The sequence below is a fragment of the Urocitellus parryii genome, chromosome 11 (genome assembly GCF_045843805.1).
Source record: "Urocitellus parryii isolate mUroPar1 chromosome 11, mUroPar1.hap1, whole genome shotgun sequence".
In the NCBI taxonomy this organism is placed as follows: domain Eukaryota; kingdom Metazoa; phylum Chordata; class Mammalia; order Rodentia; family Sciuridae; genus Urocitellus; species Urocitellus parryii.
The window spans coordinates 70413936-70441105 of record NC_135541.1 but is presented as its reverse complement, the minus strand read 5'-3'; the positions used below and the strand labels follow the sequence as shown (position 1 = coordinate 70441105).

The following is a 27170-nucleotide window of genomic DNA, read 5'->3' as shown; positions in this document are numbered from 1 at the left end:
AATCCAGATAGCCATCACACTAAATGCTTGAGGTCTGTACCTTCTAGCAACAGCAAACGAACATTTCTTCACTAGCATTTTACTGAAAACAACTTACATAACTGCAACCTTGAGGCATGAATGAAATGACCTAGGAAGTAATTTCATCATCTATCACTCCAATGCTATATTATTAATTAAGTACCTCATCCCAGAAATAGACTCTGCTGTAGAATTATTTAAAGTTGAATTGTATGTCCAGGTTGAAGGTACGGAGTAGCCTATAGAAATTACCAAATTTAAATCTTCCCAGAATACTATTAGTTCACTCAGAAAATTCCCAAACTGAACAAACGTTCACCAACATTTATGGGAGGGATTCCTGGTTTCAGGCTGTCACTGGTTCCTACAGAGTCTGTTTTCCTTACACTGAAGTTTGGTCTTGAAGAATCTTAAGACGAGGCTGGTACTGGATGGCCATGCAAGCATCGGTATGACCAGGGTGAATTCCCTTGGGAAGGGGGAGAGAGGTGTAAAATGACCCTAGCCTCTTCAGAGATAAAATGCTTTGAGCTTCCCTTCTAACTGCACCTACTTCAGAGAAATATTTCCCCAAAGAAAAAACTATGGTAAAAATACTCATCGTTTAATTAAACCCTTCTTTGGCTTTTTAAAAAAAAAATTTACCTGAGGCCAGTAGACACTTCAGTGTTCAGCATTTTTCTAGAAAAACTAAAAGGCAGGCAGATGCAATTTAACTTCGTTTACCTTCTAATTAAGTTGACAAAACCATTCAAGATCAAGAGAGCCACGTGGTTCCCAGATAGCCTGGAACCTAAGTCTACCACTGGCTTTTACACACCTCAACCCATCTCCACATCAAGGAGGGTAGTTCTTCCATTTCTCCAAGCTAGAATTTTTGAGGCTACTTTCAAGCCCTCTAACTCACAAGCAGGTTACCAAGACCTAATCGTTTCCCACAGAAATCTTTCCTGCTGTCCTCCCTTCCCCACATCTAGACACCAACTCAAACTGAACTCCATCTCCACCCACTTCCATCCCCATCCTCCTCAATGCCACACGCACAAAAGAAGCAAATCTTGACTCTCCTCAGGGGGAAAATCCTCTGCTTCATCTAGGAGCAAGTCCAACTTTCCAAGTGTGTGCTCAGTAATCAAGTGCCCCTGAGTTCAATCCCTGGTACAACCCTCAAAAAAAATAAAATAAATGTTGCTCAGTGGTAAATTATCCCTGGATTCAATCCTCAGTACCCCCTTCTCCCCAAAACACATTGCTTATAATGATACCTATTATATAACTGAATTTAACAATTAGTTCTTTGTTACTATAAGAACTGATCTGTCTTTTTTAAGGGGGAATAAGGTGAGATATAGTTACATAAATCCTTGGTATCATCAAATTCACAAATGCCTTTCATGCATATGTGGTGTGGTAGTCAGTCACAGCAGAGACAAGCAGAGTAGGCAGAGCAGGCAGAGAGTCTTGAAAAAACCTGAAAAAATCAGAGGATGTTCCCAGCAGTTTATAAAGACGTGAATGCAGGGATGCTTTATTTGGCAAACCCTTTTTATTCAATCTCAATGAAATCATTAGCTTCAATCTTACATTTCATGATTCTAAACTCTTAGTGTGCTGGCTACATTCAAAGTTATATTTTTATAATAAAAATGAATACTTTTTGCCCAAAACACCAAATGACATAGTGGGATGATAAAGATGGCTTTTAAAATTTTTTTTTTCCTGATAGACTGAAACCAGGGCCTTGAACATGATAGGTGAGTGTGCTACTACTGAGCTACATCCCTAGCCCTTTTATTTTATTTTGAGACAGAGTCTCACTAAGTTGCTGAGGCTGAACTTGAACTTAATATCTTCCTGACTCAGCCTCCGGAGTTGCTGGGATTACAGATATATGCCACAGTGCCTGGCTTCAATTTTCCCACCTTTTAAGGTCACTCTTTGGCTTGGCTATGCTGGTAACTGGGCATCCTGAAAGGGAATCTCTTACATTCTGGCCTATCATCCACCTTCTCTTCCTTTCTTTGTGTATTACAAACAAGGACTTTAGTAGCTTCCTAAAAATGAAAGATTGTTAAACTGCTTCTACTTATATTCTGATCTGCCTTCTCTCTTCCATTCCTTGTTATCTGTGTCAAAATTTACATCCTCAAGAATTCTCAAAGGAAGCCAAGCACTGTGATGCATGCCTTTGTCACAGCTGCTAGAAAGGTGAGAGGCTGAGGCAGGAGGATCTCAAATTCCAGCCCAGCCTGTGCAACTCAGCAAGACCTTGTCTCTAAAAAAATGCGGGAGAGGGATACAGTTTAGCGGTAGAGAGCTTGCCTACCATGCATGAGATTCCCAGTACAGGGGGGAAAAAATCCCAAAGGATGTATTTTCTTAAATTATAACCCTGAGAAAAAAGAAAATTTCAAGAAAAGAAAATAAATCCCAGTTAAATTTTTAGTCTTCACATGAAAAGATGCTCTGCATCCTCAGACATTGGAGAAATGCAAATTGAAATTTACAACAAAATACCTCTTCATAGTCGCTAAAATGGCTACCATCAAAATGATAATAACAAATGTTAGGCAGATGTGATAAAACTGAAATCTTCATATGTTGCCAGTGGGAATGTAAAATGGCACGATCATTTTGGAAAATACTTTGGCAGTTCCTCAAAATGTTAAATAAAAGAATTAGTTACCATATGCTCTATCAATTCCACTAAGCATACACCCAAGAAAAATGAAAACATCTCTCCACCCAAAACCTTGTATGCAAATATTAATTAGCAGCATTATTCACAATTGCCAAAATATAGAAAATCACACAAATGTCCATTAACCAGTAAAAATAGGTAAATAAAACAAGATACATTTCATTCTAGTTTTATGAAATGAAAAAGTTCTGAATATCTGTTTCACAACAATTTGAATACAAGTAACAATACTGAAATTTGAATACAAGTAACAATATTGAATGGTACACTTTAAAAAGTATGGCACATTTATACAATGGAATATTATTTGGCAACAAAAAGAAATAAAATACTGACAGGAGCTACAACATGATTGAACCTTAAAAACATGCTCAGTGAAAGAAGACAGGCACACAAATTGTATAATTCCATTTTATGCTAAATATACAGAATAGGCAAATCTACAAAGATTAGTGGTTGCTAGGAATTAGTGGAATAAAGAATAACAGGACCACAGGCATGGAGGTGCAAGACCATAATCCCAGCAGTTTGGGAGACTGAGGCAGGAGCATGGCGAGTTCAAAATCAGATTCAGCAACAGTTAGGCCCTAAGCAACTCAGTGAGACCCTGTCTCTAAATAAAATACAAAACAAGGCAGGGGATGGGGCTCAGTCAGTGGTCAAGTGTCCCTGAATTCAATCCCCGGTACCCACCCCCTCTTAAAAAAAAAAAAAAAAAGATTAAGAATAGGGAGGAGCAAGGACTGTGGCTCCGTGGTAAAGTGCTTGCCTAGCACATGTGAGGCACTGGATGCAATCCTCAGTACCACTTAAAAATAAATAAATAAAATAAAGGCATTGTGTCCATCTACAACTATCTTTAAAAAAAAAGAAAAGAAAAAAGAGAATGATTTCCAGTGGGTACAAAGTTTCTTTTTGAGTGATAAAATTAACTGTGATGATGGCTACACAACTCTGTGAATGCACTAAATACCAGTGAATTGCATGCTTTAAATGAGCCAATTGTATAGTACATTAATTATCAATAAAGTGGTTTAAAATATATACAAATAAAGTTAAGCGCCTTGTTGGGTCCTTAGACTAAAGCCCCAAAGTTAAACTTGGCTTAACAAAATGCCTTCACGTTTGGAATTTACATTAGCACTAATGTCTCCCTTTAATGTGAAAGAATCTGATATACTTAAAATCCTCACTACCTCCCTTAACTCCTCTGGCTGTTCTGTGGGCGCAGACCACACCCCTCTCAACAGGTATTCCATGCTCCTGAAGGGCAGGGCTGCAGACTGACCAAGGTAATCAGAAATGACCAGAGACAGACTCCAGTATAGGGCCTGTCTGGCTTAGTAAGACCAGACAACAGTTTCACCATCCCTCTAAGAAAGGGTTTTGTAAGATGCAGAAATAACATAAGAGGCTAAAACGTAAAGAAAGGAATGAACCAGTAATTAGAACACTTCCAGAAATGCAATGCTCTGGCTGTATGTGTGTGCACCATCTGCTCTGAGCACTAGATGCAAGTGTTCTCAAATACGGGAACAAGGATCTCTCAAGAGGACACAGACACATTCAGGAGCCTATGACTTCTCCAGAGTAATCTTTCCATTTTGTCTTTTTATTTCAATGTTAATCAAAAAGAAACTGATATAAATACAAACTGGAGTGTTAACAATCCATTGTTATCAATATTGTGCCCAGGTTGGATTTATGACTGCAGTAGCACCAAGTGTCCCTCACCTGCAATGCTACTCAAGGCACACTGGTAAGCGCACACATGGTGACAATGAAGTATAAATTAAGACACTTTCATCAAGCAAGACTTTGATTTCATGCCGGCATAAAATGACAGAGGTGGAGCACCGTACCACCCTAACTGCTACAGAGTAATGGGAAAAGGAGAGGGGCAGGTGGGACACACGGTCTACACAGTACTACCAAGCAAAGGTCAAATGACATGAAGGCATGTTCTATGCGTAAAGGTACTGCCGAATGAAGGCTTCATGTTAACACTTCAAAATTACAAAGAGGGCCAATGATAAGAAAGGTTGTGTTCAAGTTATTTTTAAAGTAGTGTGAATGAGTTGTTTCTATTGATTTCTTTCAACAGTCTGACACGTAAAATTGCACACTGAACAAAAATGAACAAACATTATATTTGTCCCTAATTCTGGTGACAGCTGAATTAGATATATATATTTTATGTTGATTTTAGTAACTCCGAAATGTTAACCTTTGAATGAACAAGATGGTTAAATCTCTAGCAAGAAAATCATCAGTCATTAAAATCGTTAAAATCTGTAACTCAAGGACTGCTCTTTGGCACGGAGCTGTGGTCTGATGGGGTCTGAAAGTCCTGAGTTAGAAATGCAGGGCCTTCCAATCCATAATGTGCTTCTAAATAACATATTTATGCAAGCAAGTATTCTGTGCATTATTATTATCCAAGTCAAACTTAACTTTGGGGCTTTATCCTATGGAACCTGTAAGACACTTAAACTTTTTATATATACATATTTAACCACTTTATTGATAATTAATATAATGTACCATTAATTATCATGAACTCAATCTATGCTTGGACCCCAATTAATAACATTATTATTTTTTTAAATTTTTACTGTGCTGGGGATTGAACCCATGGCTTTACACAGGCAAGGCAACATCTTTACATTTTTGTCAAAAAAATTACCATACGTGATTTGGCTTTGGCAAAACAGCACTCATCATATAAATATTCATGTGAATTTTAAAGTATTGTTTGTACTTACTTGTGATGTTTCAAATGACTTAATAACTGCTGTAAGTACACATGTTATCTATTTCATGTCTGTACATATTAGGTACAACTAAGCAAAACTAATGTACATCAACAAAAGGGGTTTCCTGTAAACTCCTTTAATGGCAAGAAATTCATTCACAGGCTGTTTGATAATTATTACTACAAGTAATAATATGGAAGTGATTTGGTTCATGTTCATTTGTTCAAAAAACATTTGAGATCCTACCGTGTGCCAGGGTGAGTGGGGAACGAAACAGACATATTAAAGCTCTTGTGGGACTTAAATCTACTAGAAAAGGCAAATAAATATAACATGTGTCCTGTTGTTCATGGGTATAACAGACGGACCTGATCCAGCTTAGGGGTCAAAGAAAACTTGAAGGATATGACATTTAAATTAAGACAAAAGAGAAGGAGTTGGCCAGACAGAGCAGCAGAAGGGGAGAGAGAGTGCTAAGCAGGAGACACACCCTGTGCAAAGGCTTGTGGTCACAAAGCAGATCAGAGGCACAGAAAGAGGTTCTGAGTGGCTGTAAGTGAACAGTGGGGGAGGGGGGAGGCGACAGCTCTAGAATGGAGATGGTGGCATGGACTTCCTCTAGGAGGGTTCTGAGATTTTCTTAAGGAGTCTGGTTTTTAATGCTTTATAAAGGAATCTTGAGGATATGGAGTTGTCACTAAGGGCTTTACACAGTTCATGGCCTCTTGCATTTTTTGCTCCATACCAACCTGAGGCTTCAATGTATAGAGGGCCCCAGAGCTCAGAGGCAAGGAAGGCAGCGGCAGTCAGTTGCCAAGTAGTCCAGGCCAGATTCCAGGGTCACAACTGGAGGAAGCATATTGGGAAAATTCAAGGGATTATCAGATAAAGTGAAGAAATTAAGTTTAAGACAAAAATTTAGAAGACTTGGCAATTCAGTACAGGTGGGAGTTATGGAAAACGCTCCAGTAGTTAGCCTGTGGACAGTGGTATCTTTCACAAGTTGGAAGTATACAAATCCTTGGATATTGAGGACCACCTACGTTCAAAGACAGCTTTGTACAAGTTGTTTGAAAGAAATACTTTTGTTTTCCTTGCTAGTTCATATCTCTGCATCCATTATAAAGTTTTTTTTAAAAAAAAAAAAAACAAACAAAAACACTACAGACTTGCATAATCACTCACACCCAGAGGCGGCAATATTCAAAACAAGTCTGTGTTCTCTCTGGAAAGTCTTGGTTCAAAGACAAAAAACAGAGAACAGACAAATCTTTTGATCCTCACTACTGACATGGTGCTTCACTGCAAACCCAGGCACTACTTAAGACCTAAAAAAAAAAAAAAAAAAAAAAAAAAAGACCTTTCTTTGATGGGACAATGGCAAGAGCTCAAGGCTAACAGGCATTTAAATTTAAGAGATTCAACCTCTGCACTTCTACCATAGGAACAGGGATTTAAATATCAAAAGAACCCACTTAAGTTCAAGTGACAGGGCGCACCTGGTGAAATTTAACCCAGCATAAAACCTCTCCATGCAAATTCATAATTTCCTAAAAAACAAACAACTCTGGGAAAATTTTCCCATGACCCCTCCCCCTCAGGATCATTTTTAATATTTCAAAAATGCTTAAAAAACCGGAACAAAGCAATTTTAAAATCTCAAAGGGTCAGAGCAACTGGAATTAGTTTAAGAATGCATTATACATGAAAGACACCAAGGCTTTCTTTATAAACAGGGCATCTTCTTCACACTAAAGCACAAGAAAACAAAGGAAGAACTAAACTAACACAGACCACAGAAAATATCACATGAAAGGAAATTCATGTCTGGCCTAGCCTGCAACAGTAAGATCTCAAATAAACAGGCTTCGTCTACATGGGCTTCCTAAAAACAAGAAGTAGAAAAAGGAGAAGCCCAATAATTTTTGGCATGAGGAAAATGAGACAGGAGAACTTTAGTAATATTCCAGGTTGTTAGGATTATGAACAAGGCAAACAGGGGCAGAGAGTCCTGGGAACCCTTCCCTGTCCTGTTTCCATGATCTCCTTTCTGGGTCTCTCCTCTTCCTTCAGGGGCCACAGACAGGAAGACTACTTACACAAGTGATGACGTATTTCATTTATGCCATACCTGTGTGGCAGTTACTATGCAAAGTTCTAAATGCTTTAGAAATAACCCACTGAATCCTCATAACAACCCTACAAGGCAGGCACTATTATTACTCTTCTTTTACACACAGGCAACTGAAGCATGGTAAGGCTGTACAACTTGCCCAGAGTCAAGCAGCTAGTAAGCGATACGATACAGCTGATGTCTGAACCCACTCCATCATCTGACTATGGAGCTTCTGAAGTTATTTAAATGATCTTTTTCATCTCCTATATTCTTACACTTTCTTTAATTGAGGATCTGTGACTTTTCTAATAACAAAGAACTAAAAGACCACTTTTATTTTGAAAAAGCAAAACAAAAAATAAATAGAATCAAAGGTCTTAAATATTTCATCCATGAAATCACAGGGAAAATATGTCTGATCTGCTAAAAGCCAAGAGACTAGACCAGATGACCACTGGCTCATTTGTCACATAAGATCTTCAATTCCACGCCTTTGCTCTCCCAGCACACAGGCAGCAAGGGGAGTGGAGAACACAGTGAAGGGCAGCAATTACTACATGTGCTCTGGAGAACACACCCTGGATCCAATTTCCCTTTACAAGCTGTATAACCTAGAACAAGTTGCTTTAGTTTTGCCAGCCTGTTTTCTCCCCTGACAAATGGGTACAGTTAGACCAGTCTGCTAGAGGAGACACATGAAGCCTTAAAAATACAACAGTGGTGGGGGACTGGGGTTGTGACTCAGTGGAAGAGTACTTGCCTAGCATGTGTAGGGCACTGGATTTGATTCTCAGCACATTAAAAAATAAAGATAGCGTGTCCATGTATAATAATAATAAAAAAAACACATACACAACAGTGTCCAGCATAGAGTAAGAGGTCAAAAAGTGATGATCATTGAAGAAAGAAATTGTCCAAATAAATACTTGCTTATGTAGATATTCCTGGGCTTCGGCAACCAAATAAACCAAACTTTTCATGAAGTCATCAAATGTGGACAAAAGAAAGAATGTAAAAATAAAGAAAGTTTCCATTAATGCCTTAGTAAGCTGTTAGTCTTAGGATAGAGAACATTCTTGAGCCACAGAAAAATGACTCCTAGGCTTAGTAGCTAGAATGTTGGTGCTGCACAGGGAAATAAGAAAATAACTAGTGTTAGCTGCAGGTCCCTGACTTGCCCTTTCTAACATCAAGAGTTATAAAAAACAAATCTCTTCATTGCTCTGATTCTCCATTTCATTATGGAAATCATTGCATTGCATGACACCAAAAATTCCTTCCAGCTCTAATAATTTGTATTTCTCTAATGACATAACCAGTTCTCTTTCAGTCATAAAGTATGTACTAATGAGATTCTATCATACTTCTAAAAGATATCACTCTGCCAATAAGTGGATCTTCAAAGAGTTCATAATGACTAAAATTCTATGTTGCTTCTGTAGTACTTTTAGCTACTCCACAAAGTTATGTTAAATGTTCCTCTTAAAGAAAATGAATGCTTCTGGCCCTCCTGGACCTGATATTCTTCTTTCTCAAATACAACATTTGCAATTACAATCCTGGCTCCAAAACAGAAACTTAGAGTGAAAAAAGAAAAAACTAAAGCATTACCAACGTAGATTTCTATTCCATAAATCCTTGTATAAAAAGATTTTTCCCTAAACATATCCAACTCCAAACTGATACTTTCATGACCCCTCATCTATGGGGCAGAAAGTGGTACAGCAGAAGCCCACAGGAAGCTAACACAGCAGTGCATGTCTTCAGAGTCATCAAAGGGTCACAGAGAATCAATCCCTGACCACTGACTTGCTCGGGTACAAGACACTGAAGGTGTCTTGCACCACGGGGTAGACCTAAGGCATAGACTGAGAAGAGGACAACAAAAAGTGAGAAAATCAAGAATTATTAAAAGTGCTACAAGAATGAGAAGACAGAAAAAGGGAGGACAGAGGGAAAGAAAAAGGGCACAAAATGAAAAACCACAGAATCACCATCATCTGGAAGGAGAACTACACAGCGCTTTCTTTGCATGTGTTAAATTCACACAAGAGTCCTCACATCATTTTTTCCTTTTATTTTTTTTAAATATTTATTTTTTAGTTGTAGTTGAACACAATACTTTTATTTTATTTATTTTTATGTGGTGTTGAGGATGGAACCCAGGGCCTCGCACATGCTAGGTGATTGCTCTATCGCTGAGCCACAACCTCAGCCCCTTGCCCTTCTTTTAAAGAGGGGGGAGAAGTCAGCTTATTCACCTAGGGTCACAGAGGAAGGACAGGGAAGAGATGGTATTTTACATGAGTTTTCCCCATACACTGCTCCTCAATGAATGGTATATATACTCCCTGTGACCTCTGAGGCCGCTGCTGGCCCAGCCTTTCATGGAACTTTCGAACTTTTCCAAAGTGCCTGGGGGCTCTTGTCAACCTCCCAATTCTATCATTTTGAAGGACTTTATTCCTTAGATAAAGCAAATATCTGTCTCCCAACAACATCCGCTGCCTGCACTCAGGATCATCATCACATGGTGGCTAACAAGGTTTCTTGTCAAAGCCATTTTCAATAATTTCAAAAGATAAAATGGAGAGTATTAAAAGAATTAAGAAAAATCTCAAAAGTATCCCTTTTTTTAAAAAAAATGAACTTAGTGATATAGTTAAGAGCTCTAGGATTGGTAAACTTACTAAGGAGAAAGATGAAGATGGGCCTGTCTTTGGTTAGTTATTTCATGGAGGATGATATATATTTAAAAAAAAAAAAGAAAAAAAAATAATTAGGTTTTATCATAAAAGTGTTAATATAAAGAGTTATTGATTTAAGACATATCAGAGAGTGCATAGGTTTCTATGTCTTCCAGAAAACTTAAATAGCTATTTTCTTTATATGGAAGATATTTAGGAGATCCTTCACCTACCAAGTGATCCGAATGACCTTCAACTCAAACTAACTACTTGACTTTTAGGCTCCAGACACAAACTGGAATAATACTTGGCCAAAAATATTTTGATATTATTATAAAATGTTACTTTTTGGCCTTATTGTCCCACAAAATACGCTATTCATATAGAATTAAAGACTTAAATTGGGAAATTCATTTATGCAAACAAATAAAATATCTTATATATTTTATATATCACATGTAACTATTAAAAACTGTACATTTTTAGTGCTCAATATTTTTACAGGGTACTTTCAAAGTAATTTTTGTCATTTAAAAATCTTCACTTCACTGTTTATAATGCAGTGCTGTAATATCTAGATCTCACACTGGGCATTTGTGGCAAAGCTAACCACAAGCTCTCTGTTTTTCCAATGAGCAAATGATTGAACACGCAGAGGAATCATCATGAAATAAATGGATGAAAAGGCAAGTAGAAATTAGAGCCTGCCAATCTTTTCCTAAGAGTAGCTATTAAAGCATTATGGTTTACATTATAAAAGCAAAGATAACCTATTATGCTACCTGTTCTTTTCGGGTGAAAGCGCAGGGTTGTACATAATCCTGTTTCCCCGTATTTAAAATAATGAGAGGATTATTTCTTTCCTCCATTCACAGTCCTTAGCCCCGAACCATTCTCACTCAAGTAATTTTCACAGCTGCACCTGAGGAGCAAGAGGCAAACAGAATTCTACACTTCAAATTTCAGCAAGTTAAAAACAGAGGAAGAGACTGAAGGCACCAAGGCTGTCACAGGTAAATGCTTGGAGACAGGAGCTAAGATAGTAACAGTCTCTACACTGTCATCACTATCCCTCTGCTGATACCACCCTCCATGTCAAGTCCCTCATTTAGAAATAAGTAAGAAAAAGAAGTCAAATTACCTACTCTTACTTGCTACACCTACTGAACACTCTACTGAATACTACAAATAGAACTTGTACTATAAATAATAAAAATTCAGTAACATCTTAAGATTATCTATCTTCATAAGTATCTTAGACACTTGACTTTTGACTGCTGTAATTCTTGTAAAATAACATCAAAAGCGAGAATTAAATTTTACTCATATCCCTTAAGTAGCAATTGTTTATATTTTTGTGTTCCCTTCAAAATTTGTATGAACTTTAACATAGTTGCAATAATCAGTGTAGGGTGAATAAATACTTTTTATATTTATTTCATACATTCTTCTGATTGTTTTTATTTATATCAAAATGTTAACTTCTGTAGCTCAGTGGCAAAGTGCTTGCCTAGCATGCATGAGGCACTCACTGGGTTCAATTCTCAGCACCACATAAAAATTAACAAATAAAATAAAGGCATTCTGTCCATCTACAACTACAAAAAAAATTAACAACAAAAAAAGAATGACTATTACTCATCGCTTAGCATCAGTGAAACGCCCTTGCTCCAATAATAAAATACATTAAAATGGAGATCTATAATTTTCCATCTAGAAATACAGGAAGAAAAAGGCATTTGCTTTTATAGACTCCTTTCTTTCAGAAGACTTAAAGTCACTTGTAATTTGTTTATTTCAATGCCACAGGCAAGCAGCAAAACATAATAGTCCTAATTTTACAGGCTAACAATCTAGTATTTATAAAATTTATGACTTTCTTGATAACACAATGGAAGTTACTTAGTACTAAAACCATATTTTTTAAAAATCAAAAACACTGTTTCACTGGTTTGCTACTTTCTTAAACCTTCGTTTGGGTTTGGTTTATACCATGCCAATGTTTAGATATGAGGCAGCCCCTAAAAATCACTGTGTTAACAGGAATATTCAGAGGTAAAATAATTATCTAGATAGTGACAGCTATACTCTAATCAATCCATCCTAGTTTGAATGGACTAATTGGGTGGTAACAGTAGGCAGGTGGATCACCTGGGCATACTTTGGGGCCTGACTGACACCCCCTCCTGACTCCTCTATGAGCTGAGCAGCTTTTCTCTGCCATGTCCTTCTGCAATGTGCTGTGTCACCTTGGGCCCAGAGCAATGGAGTCAGTCATTTATGGACTGAGACCTCTGAAACTGTGAGCCCCAAATAAACTACTCTTAGTTGTTCTTGTTGAGTATTCTGCTCACAGTCACGCAAAACCTCATTCAAACACAATGTAAACCCAAATAAATTCAAAAGATATAAGTCACATGGCAAAAACAGTAAAGGTAATTTTTTCTTGTAGCCTACAAGAGGCCCAGGTGCCTCAATATTGAGCTGGACCAACAGCCGCACATGAAGCATCTCTTCACCAATTGTTCTCATCTCCCGCAGCATCTCCTCCCCACCCTGCCACAAAGAACAGCAAAACAAAACCTACCACAAGTTGTTTAAAAGCTTTACTTTACACTAGTTTTCAAGTGTTCTTCTTCAGTTCATTAGTTTTTTGAAAGATAGTGAAGAAACATAAAGAAGTTCCACATGAGGGAAAACCTTAGTTATGAAGACAGAGGGGTTTGAAGCACTCTGTATTAACAAGTTTTATGCCAAGCCCAGAGTGAACTGTTTCCCAGGTCATTGTCAGGATTCACTGCTCTGTATGCTCAGAAGAACAGGAGAGGGTTGACAGTCTTTCCAGTGGAAGGTGCAAAGCAGCCAAATCTCTCTTCCCTGCCGGGGATTGGAGGCTATTGAGAGACTATGTGCTTACTCCAAGTTAGAAAGAATCAGGGTGTAAAGTTTAGATTCAGAGGACATTTTCAGTTTGTTTTGCTGTAATCTGCCTCTTGGTTCTTTTTCAAAACGAAAAGAGCTCTATTGTTTCTGATTACAAAAGTAAGGCCTGCTTTTAAAATCAGATAACACTTACATTTTTAAAATCAGATAATACAGAAGACTATAAAAACATAAAGCAAAAATCAGCTATTATTCTACCAATCATTGATAACCACCCTTAATATCTTCGTGTACATACTTCCAATTTTTTTCTATGCAATATATATACAAACATTACTATTTTTTTTCCTTTGAAAAACTGAAATCAGCTGAAAACTCTGGGGCAACCATTAAAAGTTTGTTTTTTGGCTTTTTTTTTTATTTTGGTGCAGGGGATTGAACCCAGGGTTTCATACATTTGAGATAAGTGCTCTACCACTGAGCTAAAACTTTTTTTAAAGTAAGTATAATTGGTATGCTGAGATAAAATGGAATTATATAAACTATTCACTTAAAAATCACAGAAGGCAGAAGAAGATGGGGGTGTGGGAATGGAAACAAAGAACAAATGCAATAAATAAACAGAAAACAACTACAGACACAGTAGATATTAATTCATTTATATCAAGTCACTTCAAATACAAATCATCTAAATACATCAACCAAAAGCACAGACTGTTGGGCAGGATAAAAAGACTCAAATATGTGATGTGTACAAGAGACCCACTTTGAATATAAAGACTTAGGTTAAAATAAAGGGACTGAGAAAGACACAGATCCTAAACTTCATGCTTACACTGCATTAAATCTGCTCTCTTGCCTTTAATCTCCCTTCCCTCTTCCCTTCCTTCCCCTCTTTCTCTCCTTGTTCCCCTACCCCCATCCCTCTTTTGCTGAGGATCAAACACAGGGCTTCATGCATGCTAAGCATATACTCTACCACTGAGCTACACTCCCAGCTCTCTACCTTTTCTAGAAAGACTAGTTAAAAAAAAAAAAAATATTCTAACAAGAAATTCTAAAAGTTCTCAATGTATTCAGAATCTTCCCAACATAAACACTGTCCAATATTTCAAAATGTTGACCTATTTTACACCATTTGGGAAAAAAAGAATCACATATTGTTTGGCACAAATTAATGACAGATGAAAAATGAATGCATGTATTTCTCCCTCATCTTGCCTGTTCCTTACAAATATGAATCTGCCAACTATAACAGAATTGACTTCCTTTCTTTAAAACAGGCTCTCCTATCATGTTTCTAGAAATAGATGAATATTAATGTGCACATTTCTACACACACACACACACACACACACACAAACAGAATTCCTGTAGCAGATTCTATTTTCAATGCAGTTCAGTGTCTGAGCTGCTAAACTTCTCCTACTAGCACAGCTATGAAATAATTTACTGAACTAGTGAATTTAAAGTTTAGGTGGTGAATGGATGTAGGAAATCAGTTGGTTGTCCTCTGTTCTTCCTAAATTTAATGCTCAAGAAGGGTATTTTCCATTGCTTCATGTTCATACAAATCAAATACACCTTGGCAACAGATTCTTGGAATTTAAGACTAAATAGCCAACATTTATGCTAAGTCCATTTTAAATATGCTCAAGGTGCATTTCTGAGTTGTACATATACTTTCTGATGCCTAATACCCAAAAAACAACAACAACAAAACTACATTAGACTTGGTTTTCTGGGTTAGAAAAATGACTGAAAATTTCCCATTATGTGATCATGCTGGAATCTTTGATCTCTACTGCTCTGAGTTCATAGTCAGGCTACTTCGTTTATTTTGAGAAAGCAAATCCTTCCTGTTGTTTCTCAGGAAATGGAAGAACACATTTATAGACTACATTTTAACTTCAAGTTTAAAGGGTTTTAATTTTTAAACTATGTTTTACTTTGAAGAATATCGAATTATGTGGAGAAATTAAGACTTTCAGAAAGAAAATAGAGCAGGTGGGTGAAGAGAGAATAGTATTCTCAGATGGAAGAGGGTGAATTCTGTAGAAAATGTCTCACAAAAATTATGACACCCTGTTACTTCCTGTGAAAATTTTTCCAAGCATTAAGTTGTATCATAGCCGGAATGAGGGAAAAAGGAAATGCTGAGGCTTCTCAGAATCTGTGAGAGTATGGACAAAGATTCGAGGCCCACTGTTTAAAAGAGTGCCCTTTCACCTGCCTAGGCTTGTTAAATTATTACAGGGATCTCGGGAGCCACTTAACCTGACCTGGATTTACCTTTTAATGCCAGCCACACCTCTGGGGTTTTTAAAGTGTTATTCCTATTCTTTGAAGAGCAGTAAATGGTTAAACAGCTTGAAGAGTACACCCTCTAAAGGAGCAGAGCAGACCCAACTCAACAGAGAGAGGAAGTCTTGCCAACTTTTCTGATTTCTCTATGGGCAAAGAAACTCTAGGTGTGTGATTTAAGGAAGGTGCTGAACATACTCAGGCTTCTGCAATAATAGGTCAATTATCTTCACAACAGCACACTTTTAATGGAGAGGGAAAATGGAGCCCGTGAGAGGAAAACAAGACCAAGATGAAAGTAAAACTATCCCCTCCCTTACAAAATGTCACCTGTGACCAGTGATTTATCAGGGAACCACGTGACACACAGCAGGTGGGGTGCAGGGCAGATCTACTCATTCACCTCAAGTGCAGCTCTTACCACAGCTTCCCACTCTTGTCTGTCTCCTTTTCTGACCTCTCTCCAACTGCCACATGCAGCCACAAAGCATCCACCTGGGCACCATTATCTGACAGCTGAAACTGACCCAAGAGCTGCTATCGGAAGAACCCCTGGGAAATAAATGATAGCAATCTAGCTCATCTTTTTTATGCACTCTTTTTGTCTAATGATATACACATCTCACAGAAGTTCTGAGAGCTATAGGAGACTTGAAAGGACACGAAGTGTAATTTTTTTTCCATTGAAACATGGGAAAACTGAGGCCCAAAAGATTAGATCACCTTCCTAAGACTAGAACTCAAGTTTTCTAATGTTCAACCTCCTGTTCCTCTGTCCTCCTTCTCCTCCCTTCCCCCCAGAACTTTAAGCTTCCTTGAATTGCTGACTTAAACTTGATGTTTCAGGCAAGGCCCGTGTGTTCTATTTTAAAAGTTCATTCATATTAATCATATTACTCTATCAAGCAGGAAAAAAAAAATCCACCATCAACATCTATTCCCACTGACAGAGCTCCAAGGGGCCCTCAGCTATACACAACTCTCATCCTCCATCTGTAGCCTCCTTTTTCCTAAGTTAACTGTTACTAACTTTCAGCAGCCTCCTCAAGGCACCTACCTCATCCTCAGCTCATTTCATCTCCACCTTTACTGAGAACACCCAGCCTTCGGGATATGAACTCTTGCAACTTCCTTCCCACTCACTATCTGTACCCTCATCTATAGTCATGCAGACTCTTTCTCCTCAACCGTTCCAAAGGAGTAAATGTCCCAATTCCCGAGACAACCCCTTTTGAGCATGTCTGTGCTCCTGAACCTGGCCTCCTTATCTTTCTAAAAGTCCTCTATTAGTTATTCCCTCTTCTACCTGTGGTCACCTCCTCTTCACTCTTTTCAACCAAAGTGTAAGCTCCAGTCACCATCTCACCCAACACACCAATCTCTCTTCACAAACATGCACATGCGGAAACGTACACACTCTCTGATCCCCCTTCTCATCTCCTACTTTCATCACCCGACAATCCAGCTTTAGACTTTAGACCTCACCTAACTAGCAACTGAATACCTGATTGCCAGATCCAATGTCCTTTATTCTATTCGCTCTAACTGACCTCTCTGAGTCCTCTGACAAATGTGGCAATTGCTCCCTATTTACTTCTACCTGGGTGACTTGTTAAGTTGCTTACTTGAGCTTAGATACTGGGTCCGTAAAAGACAGTAACAATGATTACTTCAGGGGGGAATGACGACATAAAATATGGGAACAAAATTTAAAATATAGGGTGCTGAATATTATTTTTATTTCTAGATTTTCTTGATTCTTGCTAACTCGTCTCCATGTGTCTGCTCAGTCTTTGATCCTTTAGTGGTCCCTACAAAGATCAAAGTCTTTGATCCTTTAGTTTTTCTCAACCACATTCAGGACTCTCAGTCACTTCCCAACTCACATCTAAACCTGACTTTCTCTCCTGAGACCCAGACTTCTGAAACTCAACAGAATACCCCACAGATGCCCCAACTTCACCTCAAGTTGGACCCACTATTCTCTCCAATCTTGTTCCTTTTAAGTTTTTATCCTCACTAGCTACACCCTTAGACAGTGAATCTTCCAACCAGAAAACCCAACAGTCATCCTACTTCTTCTTTCCTCTTATTCTTCTCCCACTTTCTATGTAGTTAGGAGCCAATTCTTTCTCCTAAACATCTCTTAAGTCCATCCTCTCCTCTCCTTTTTCACAACTGAAGCTTCGGTTTTGGTCCTCATTAATTCTGCCTAGATTATTGGGGCTGACCCTGGACTTCCCTGATATTGGGAAAGCTTCATCAGTTTCAGCCTAGTTTTGTCCAAGTGTACTTTGCTCCAATTTGTTCTCAGCTTTTCCACATATCTTAAGACAATGATTTGGGCATTTATTTTACCTCTGATGAAGCCACAATGCTGTAAGGATAAAGTTCACATTTCCAGAAGTGTAATGCATGGTCCCAGATGCAGGTGTGGACCAAGAATTCAAACCCAGAGGTGCCTCCAACTTCTTCTCTCTGCACCACAACCTCTCTGATCCAATCACTCATATTTCATGTTTCTCACACACTGAGCTCTTTTGGGCTTTGAATCTGAGCTGTTTATTCTATCTGGGCTACTTTTCTTCTGCTTAACTTGGTAAATAATCCTAACCCTTTAACGGCACCAATATCACCTCCTTTAGGAATTCTCTCCTCACAAATAAGAACATACCACTCTTTCCTTTGTGTCCCACTCTTTACTGCTTATCAGAATATATTTCTGGAAAAATGTCTTGTATTCTAAATTCCAGTTAATGGTTTATGCCTGTATTTTCTGAGGTCAGCCACCTTATGATATTTACTTTGTATCCTCTGAACTTAAAACAATGCCTGGGACACAGGAGGTAGGAGAAACTAAGATTTAACAATTTGGATAAGTAGTTTGGCTGTCAATTATAGTAGAAGAGTTGAATAAGAGAGGAAGTTGGTAGGACAGGTGGATCTCACAGCTAGTTAGGGTAGCACAGAAGAATCTGGATGAGAACTGGGAAACATCCATGCTACAAAGTCCTTAATAAGTATTTAAGTTCAATCAAATCACTAGCTTAGGCTGTTATAATCAAACTCAGGTGAATACCTACTAAACTGTATCTAAAGCACAAACAGAACCATTTCCATAGCCCAAAGGTATCTATCTTACCTGCATAAGCAGATTTTGGACTCCGCAACATTCCTACATTATAATTTTATCATACTTAATTTAATGCAAGTAAATCTCAGTAGTTAATGAAAAACACTAAAACTCTCTCCTATATCTATAAAGCAGATAAAAGAAGAAATAAAAATACAGTCTATCAGTCACATGATCCTAAAACTGATAGCTAAGGGTAACATCTTTGGCCTACACAAATCTTGTCAAGCCATCTATTTTGAGACTGTAATTTGTTTCTCATAGTGATTTCTAATTTATTTTGATAAAAAGTCATGTTATATACATTGTACTTTGCACAGGCATGCAAATACCTAGTACCAAATAAAGTAACATCGCATTCAGTGGAGACAGGAGGAAGAATGAGACCCAGTGAACTGAGAACAAATTGGAGCAAAGTACACTTGGACAAAACTAGGCTGAAACTGATGAAGCTTTCCCAATAATAAAAAGACATCTATAATTAACAGGCTTTCAAGAGTATGCACCCACGTATTAGAGCACCACACCTCATAAAACATTCATTCAAAGCCATACCCAGAATGTACCCATAGCTATATAAGCCCATATGGAGCACTGAAAAAAGAAAGTGAAGTCTTTGAAGTGAGACAACACTGCCCTACATAGAGAACTATGTGTGAAGAGGAGCCATAACCACTAAAAAACAGAAAAAGAAAAAAAAAAAGGGGGGGTCCTATCCCCAGCATCACAAAACAAAAAAACACAAAACACAAAACTTAACACTAAGCCAGACTCAGTGGCACCCTCCTGTAATCCTAGTGGCTTAGGAGGCCAAGACAGGAGGATGGAAAGTTTAAAGCCAGCCTCAGCAAAAAGCAAGGCACTAAACAAGTCAGTGAGACCCTGTCTCTAAATAAAATACAAAAAAAAAATAGGACTGGGGATGTGGCTCACTGGCTGAGTGCTCCTCAGTTCAATCTCCAGTACTCGACACCCACCCCCCAGAAAAAACTTCCCAAATTTAAACATTTTTGAACTTTTTAATATACATTAGTATCTCAATCATGTTAATAGGATTTGTATATAAATGGCACATGTAATATGAAATCATGCTAAAAATTATATAAATATATCTGTAAATTTATAAAATTTATACCTTAATATACCATTATTTATAATATTTATTAATATGGCAGTGTATCAAACGCCCAGGAGCACACAAACTAATCAACTGAACAACATACCACTTACATGCTAACAGTAGTGCTAAAAATCTATAAAGAATGAATTATTTGACAATGCTGGGAAAATGACTCAAAATATGACCAGTTTCTTAAGATTAAAAATTGGAATAGTACTTGTACTATTTATTTGAAATTTGAGATACTCAAATCCCAAATAACTTTACAAGATAAAGGATAAGATTAAACCTATAAAGTTAATGAAAGAAAGTGAAACCAGTCACAGGGAATGACTTAAATGACTCAAAATGCACAGACCACAGTAATATTAAAAACTGCTGAGTTCAGGGTTGAGGATGTGGCTCAGTGGTACAGCACTTGCCTAGCATGTGTGAAGCCCTAGGTCCCATCCCAGCACTGCCAAAAAGAAAAAAAAAAAAGAAAGAAAAAAGAATGTTTTTAATGGAATCAACTCCATTAAAGCTAAAGATTTTTGTTGTTACTGAAAGGCACCCCAGACAAAGTTATCAGAGAAGTGACATACCAGAAGCAAGTATTCGTAATATCTAAAGACAACAAAGAATTAATATCTAGATTAGTCAGGGAACTCCACAAAAACTCTCCAGAAACTTCTTGCAATAAGGGCAGGAGTGCCAACAGAAAAGCAGGGGAATAAAGATATGAAAACAATTCACAGAAAAGGAAAACTGAATAAATGAAAATATCTCTCAACTGCACCAGTAATCTGAAAAAAGCAAAATTAAACTGAGAACAAATTAAACAAAATTTAAAAAATAAAAAAAAAACTATGAGGTACAATTAGCATCTATCCAGTTGGTTACACCAGGAAAAAAGAAATCATTATGAAATATTGGTGGAAGTATAAACTTGCCAACAATTCCTAGTGAAATTAGTATGTATATATTCTATAATCCAGCAATTAATTATGCATGTAGGCAACTATCTCAAGAATCTCTCATGAGGGGTAATAAATTCCATACACCTAAATTTCTTCGGGAAAAAAATGAAAATGTATCACATGAAAGTAAAAAATATTTACTATTTTTGACTTTTTCCTGTGCTCATATATGAATACACAACCAGTGTAACTCCACATCATGTACAAATGTAAGAATAGGAATAATTATATTATACTCCATATGTCAAAACTCATTCTTCTGTCATGTACATCTAAAAAGAACAAATTTTTTAAAAAGTTGACTCTTTAATGTTCCTAACATCTGCATTTTCTCTATGGGATTAAGTTAACCTTTGCTGAAAAGGTAGATAAGACTAAACCAAGATCACTTCTTTTCATACATTAGGCTAAGGATACAGAACACAGGAAACACAGCAAAGGAAATGTTAAGCTTGGGGGTGGCACATATCTGGGCATGAATCAAGGCCTTGTCCCTGAGACTTGAGTAAGTCATCTCTGCCTGCCTCGGTGTCTTCACATAAAACAAGGTTATAACCCACCCTGCACAATATCAAGAAAATTAAACATAATCCACATAAAAGTCTGACAAATAAGAAAAATAGGAAGTCATTTTTTTCTTTTTTACCAGATAAAAGAACTATTCTGTTGCTCTGATTAACCCATCTTAAGCAGAATACAGACTGAACAGTTTTAACGGTAGGTGTAAAAACCAGAGACTGGGGGCTGGGAATGTGGCTCAAGCGGAGCGCTTGCCTGGCATGCGTGCGGCCCGGGTTCGATCCTCAGCACCACATACAAACAAAGATATTGTGTCTGCCGAAAACTAAAAAAAGTAAATATTAAAAAAAAAAAAAAAAACAGAGACTGGCTCCATATGAACTATGTTTTTTCCCACCGCAGAACAGGGACAAACAATATATCTTCCCTTCCATATACTTACTGCAAACTATCAAGGTTAAAGGTGGGAAGCTTCTCTGAGCTTCTGGGAAACAAATACAAGGATGTGGTAACTGCTATGACACTGGTGATTCTGAGATTGGTGTCAGAGTCCTGGCAAACATAAGGAAAGGATGTTCACAGAAATGTTCTTAGAAGAAATCCTGTTATCCATGATTGAGTAACTGAAAAGATTGCAAAGTTGACCATGAAAAACAATTAGCCTGGAAAAAAGATTAGATCCAAAGTCAGAACTTCACATACCACTCATTTAATGTACAACAAAGTGGAAAAATTCCACCTGGAAGTGTTTATGACCGGAAGGGTAACATACTATATATGTTAATCACCATTTCAGCATTTCTGGTCTGGAGCAGTTGTTTTATTTTGGCCCTGATTTGCAACCTGTGGACTAGAGGTACTGGGAGAAGTCTAAATACAGAACCCATCTCACGTGGACATGCACTACTACTTACAAATGCAGAAAATGCTATTATCACTAACATATACCCAGTAGAGTGGTATTAAGTAGCTTTTCTATAAAATATTTGCAGTCCTCAGAGATAAAAAGTAAAACTCTAAAGACAAGAGTTTTAAAATCTTTTAGTATTACACATTTTCTCAGTTTTCAAGGGCTGAGAAACATTGCTTTATAGTTTAAAAATTGCTTACAATTTCTGACTGAGATGGCAATTTTTATTTTATAATATACATGAAGAAAAAAGAAGGTTTTGAAAAAAGGAAAAGCTTAACTTGATTTTATTTCCACTCCCCTCTTTTCCACTCTCTCTTGACCATTAACTTTTCCTTGGCATTTAACATCAAAGCTAGTTACCCTTTAATTCTTAGCCTCTCTGTTGGAAGAGACACGCAGCTACTTCATAAGCCATTGAAACTCACCAGGAGAGACAGAAACGGCCAGTGAGTTGTGTATTAAGGAAACATACATGAAATCATTTCACTCCTACCATATAAAAGAAAGAGCCCTCATTTTACCTCCCTTTCCTATCTTCTCCTACCCTTTACATTTTGACATAATATTATAGAGGAGGAATTACAGACCACTAAAGATACTCCAATTATTGAAGAGAAAATAAATACTTTATTCAGCATTTTCCAGTGAAAATATACCCAATTTTAATTTATATTCTTTAAAATGCAAAATTAAAATTATAACTAAAGAGAGCCTCAACTTTAAGTACTGCAAAGACAAGAAAATAAATCTATTTCTATAGAGGCAATATTACAAAAATATTTACTATATAACTTAAAGTCATGTGGATTTGCTCACACTTCCCAGTAATGTGAATTTCTTAGTTGGTTATCCTGTACTGGGGCAGGAAAGTAGTGGATATGTATGGTCACGGTGTTGGTGGGATATGGGAAGAGCCATATATATCACCTATTATAAAAGGGGTAAACCAGTGATATTTTTTGTTAATTCTAAAATGTTAAAGTATCCACAAAAAGATACTTGCTCACTGAGACACCACAAAAGACACTACCACACACACCCCCCAAAAATGGTATATCTGTAAATGAAAATATACCATTAGAACTTTGGCAACAGAATACAAATCACACTGACGCAAACACATTTAAATCTAGACACAGATGTAGAGAAGGTGTAAATGACAAGCATGCAAGTCAAAAAACAACAAAACCCAAAGCTCTGGGCCAAAGCCAAGAAGAGAGGAATGGGAAAAGACCTGGACATGGGGGAATCTCTCCATAAACTAGAGTAAAAGTAAATGAATTCTGTTTTACCACTCTCTTACAACTGTAAACAAGATATAGAAAATATACTCTGCAAATAGAATATGACAATTTAAAGGCCTATTACTATAACAATTTAAAGGCCTGTATTATAATTCCTGAATTTAAATCCTAATAAAGTGGGAGTAGATCCTGTTCCTAAAGAGGGAACAGGTTTGGAGGGTCAAAGAAACCATCCTACTGTATCTTAGAGCAGAGTGACAGATGCTGAAGAAAGTTCCTAAGTAAACTAATAAACCAGAGTACAAGGAATATATCTGGGTATAAAGACAGAGGCAAGACAATAAGGCTATAAAGGTCTTTCAAGAATTTCTCTTGGACCCTAAGTACATGTATGAAGACGGAATTGTGTGAAAATACTTTGTGTACAACCAGTGACTTGAAAATTTGTGCTCTATGTGTAATATGAAATGAACTGCATTATGCATCGTGTATAACAAATTAGAATGAATGAATGAATATATAAATCAAAGAATTTCTCTTGACGCTGGATGGGAATATAGCTTAGTGGTAGAGAGCTTCCCTAGCATGTGCAAGGCCCTGCTTCAACCCCCTGCACTGCAAAACAAAACAGAACAAAACAAAAAACTCTCTTGATGACTTGTTTTCACTTGTCAGCTTGTGATGTATTTGGCAAGAGACATAATACAGACATCTAACAATTTAAATCATACTTAAGTCCACCTACCTATTCAGTAAGGATGAGATTAACTGCTTCAGTTTTTATACTATGTCTTGGCTACTTACTGCTAATATGATTATGCCAATTACTCATATCACAATGCTCAAAGCAGCTACATCTTAAAAGAGATTAAAGTTCTGAAGGAATATTGGTACAATAGAATCTTATAATTCAAATTATCTCCATACTATGTATGCAGAAACAAAGGAAGGTTAGGGGGTAATATAAATGTATCAGTCTACCTGAGTACAAAAGATAAAATTAATTTCAAAGCAAATTAATTACATAGAAATATATTTTATTATAACTTTTTCAGTATCAGAATGGTTTAATAAACATTGCACATCATGAATTCTACAACTAAGCCTGCCTCTTGAGAAGGCTTGACCACCCAATGAGGTGAATGAGTGGATATGTGTATTACTGTGATTACACACTCTCCCTGTTATAGAAAAAGATCCCCTTTTTCAAAGTCTCACTTTCCTCCCTCTAGTCGCTTGTTTTTATCACTTTCTCCAAAATAAATAGCCTAAGAAAATGTTATTGACTTGCATATTGTCCAAACACTTAATCTGTCCTCATATAATCATGCCAAAAAACTGTATCTTCTCTAGCATCCCTCCCTTAGTTTCCCTCCCCAAGACTAGTATTTCACCAGGTGGATAAATACAGGCATTATAATAAGGCCAGGACTTCACTGAAGGAGAAGTCAATTTGACTTAGTCTGCAGAGTGAAGAGCAGCCAGGGAAATGAAAAAGCAAAAAGTCTGCAGCATAAACCAACCTTTCCCTAGTGTTTTCTTCTCCTATGAACATCTGAGGTGGAACGAGATATGGATATAAAATTATAATCCACCTAATAAATTTGAGAAAAGTCATTCTCAATTTTACTTTGGTGACAAACAGAATTTAATAAATGAAGACGGCTGGTTCATACTTCTAAAGCACCCTCTGTCTCAGCACAGTGGAAACCACAGTGGAGTTAACAAGCCAGACACCAGACTAAACACCTCCGAACTCACTGCTCTCCCTCACTTCTGGTCTCTACCTTTCCGGTGTGTGTCTGCATCACCAATTCTCTCAGCCAGTGATGGCATGGCTCTTCCAAAATAAAAACGCAAGAAACCAGGACCCTCAGTTTCAGGGCCTGGACACAAAGACTCCTCTTTCCACCTACTCTTCACCCACAACTCATCCTTTTGTTTCTCCCCAGGTCCCTACACTTGCTCCCACACCAACCTCATTAACACCCCTACTGTCTCAAGCCTCCCAGAACATTTATGTAGACAACCCCAGGTCAGCAGTGAGGAACAAAAAGCAGCTGCTCCAGGCAGCAGCCAGAGGAGGAAAGTGCGGCCAGGGCTGCTGAGGACTAGGAAGCGGCCACAGGCAGTACGCGAGCAACCCTGCCCTGGGGCAACCCAGCAGGGAAAGCGCCTGCCTAGGACAGCGCCACTGAAGGTTCTAGCTCTGGCTCAGCGATGCCCAAAGCCATCCAGCCCGTGTGACACCTGGGCGGTGGCATCGAGAGTTTAGCAGAAACCCTTGGATGAGAAAGCTGTAGTAGGGGCAGGCGATCAAGAAAATCCACCCAAGTGCAGCTGCAGTGCCAAGCTGGAGAGCCGGCTCAAAGGCTCTCCGGGGCTGCAGGGGCTGCAGGGCCAGTCCGGCGCTTCCCCCCAACGGGGTCCCCACCCTGGCCCGGCCCCGCGCACCTGGACCAGGAGGTCACCCTGCTCCCTCAGGGTACTCTCTCCGGGGACTCGGCTTCGGCGGGCTCCGGAGGCTGGAACCGCGGCGAGGCAGGACTTCACTCCTCCATCCTGGGACCAGGCAGCACGTTACAGACAGCCGTGCACTTCCTGTTTGAAAACACAGGGGAGAGAAACAGCGAGAGATCCGAGGGTTAGCGGCATGGAGGGAAGGACGCAGAGCAGTGCGGAGGGAAGACCAGGGGCCCCAGCTGCTGCTCGCCTCGCCATGGTCCGCCCTCTCCCGCGCCGGCCAGACCCGGCCACACCGGCTCCGGCTCCAGCACCACCTCAGCCGGCCTCCCCCTGCCGGCCGCCTAGCGCCCACTGCCCCGCGCACAGCCCTTCCGTCCCCAGCCCATCTGGCCTCTCCGCTCCCCACGAGTACCTACATCCGTGGACTCCGCGCCTCCTCCCGGTGGGCACCCCTGTAGGCACCCCAGTAATCGGCCTTCCTTTTCCTCCTTTTCTCATCTCCCCACCCCCGCCCTCGCCCGCTGAAAAGAATCACCTCCGGGAAGGTGTAAAGACAAGACTCAGCCTTTCCAGCGTAGCGGAAAGGCTGGATTTATGCAAATTTTAAAAGTTAATAGCCACATCCCAGTACATCCACTACAGCTAAGCGGGAGAAAGCTTCAGAATGGGAAATTACTTGTCTTGTGCCCTGCTGACTCAAAAGAGAAAGCGTGCACGCTACCACAAACTGAGTTGTCAGGAACTGGGGGGGGTGGGGAGAGACCACCAATTACCCAGTACTATGGGTTCCTACTAGGGTCTCTACTCGGAACAGCCTCAGCCTCAATCCACCAACATTTACATATACTGAATCTTCAGGGAACATAATCTCTGAGTGCATTCTTCCAAAAAAAAAAAAAAAAACGATTCTGTATTTCTCTGCGTGTGAATCACAGAGAAATTCTCAAGTTCTAGGATTACCTTCAATTTGCTGAACTCTGACTTAGTGAATTTTCAGAGTAGTATTAAAAAATAGTAAATGCCCAGCATTGAAAAATGAAACAAACGTAAACAGATGATAGTTTAAGAATCTGCTGTGTGTAAAGAGAGAGGGTGCCTGCCCCATGAGTTGGAATTTGTAACCTGCCTGACTTTGCACCCAGAATCTATCAAGTTACAGGCACTTAACAGGACTGTCTGACAAACCACTCCTTTTATCATCAAATTATTGGCTTAAAGAAAAGTCATCCTTGTTTCTAAGCTCAAAATGGAGAACAGAATATAAAGAATGACTCATTCTACGTAAAAAGCTAAACTTTGAAACAGAAATTTATGCATATTAAGCTCCTACAGAAGTGTTAGACAACAT

General features: G+C 38.5%; 1 protein-coding gene across 1 annotated transcript in view; it reads right to left on the bottom strand.

The window, feature by feature from the left end:
• Lrrc8d (leucine rich repeat containing 8 VRAC subunit D) overlaps positions 1 to 26316 on the bottom strand; it is a 97047-nt gene extending 70731 nt beyond the window's left edge. Inside the window, exons 1-2 of the mRNA XM_026409972.2 lie at positions 26235 to 26316; positions 25811 to 25957 (exon numbers count right to left, since the gene is read on the bottom strand). The gene's annotated coding sequence lies outside the window, so the exon portion shown is untranslated. The remainder of the gene's footprint in view (positions 1 to 25810; positions 25958 to 26234) is intronic.
• Between the last annotated feature and the right edge of the window lie 854 nt (positions 26317 to 27170).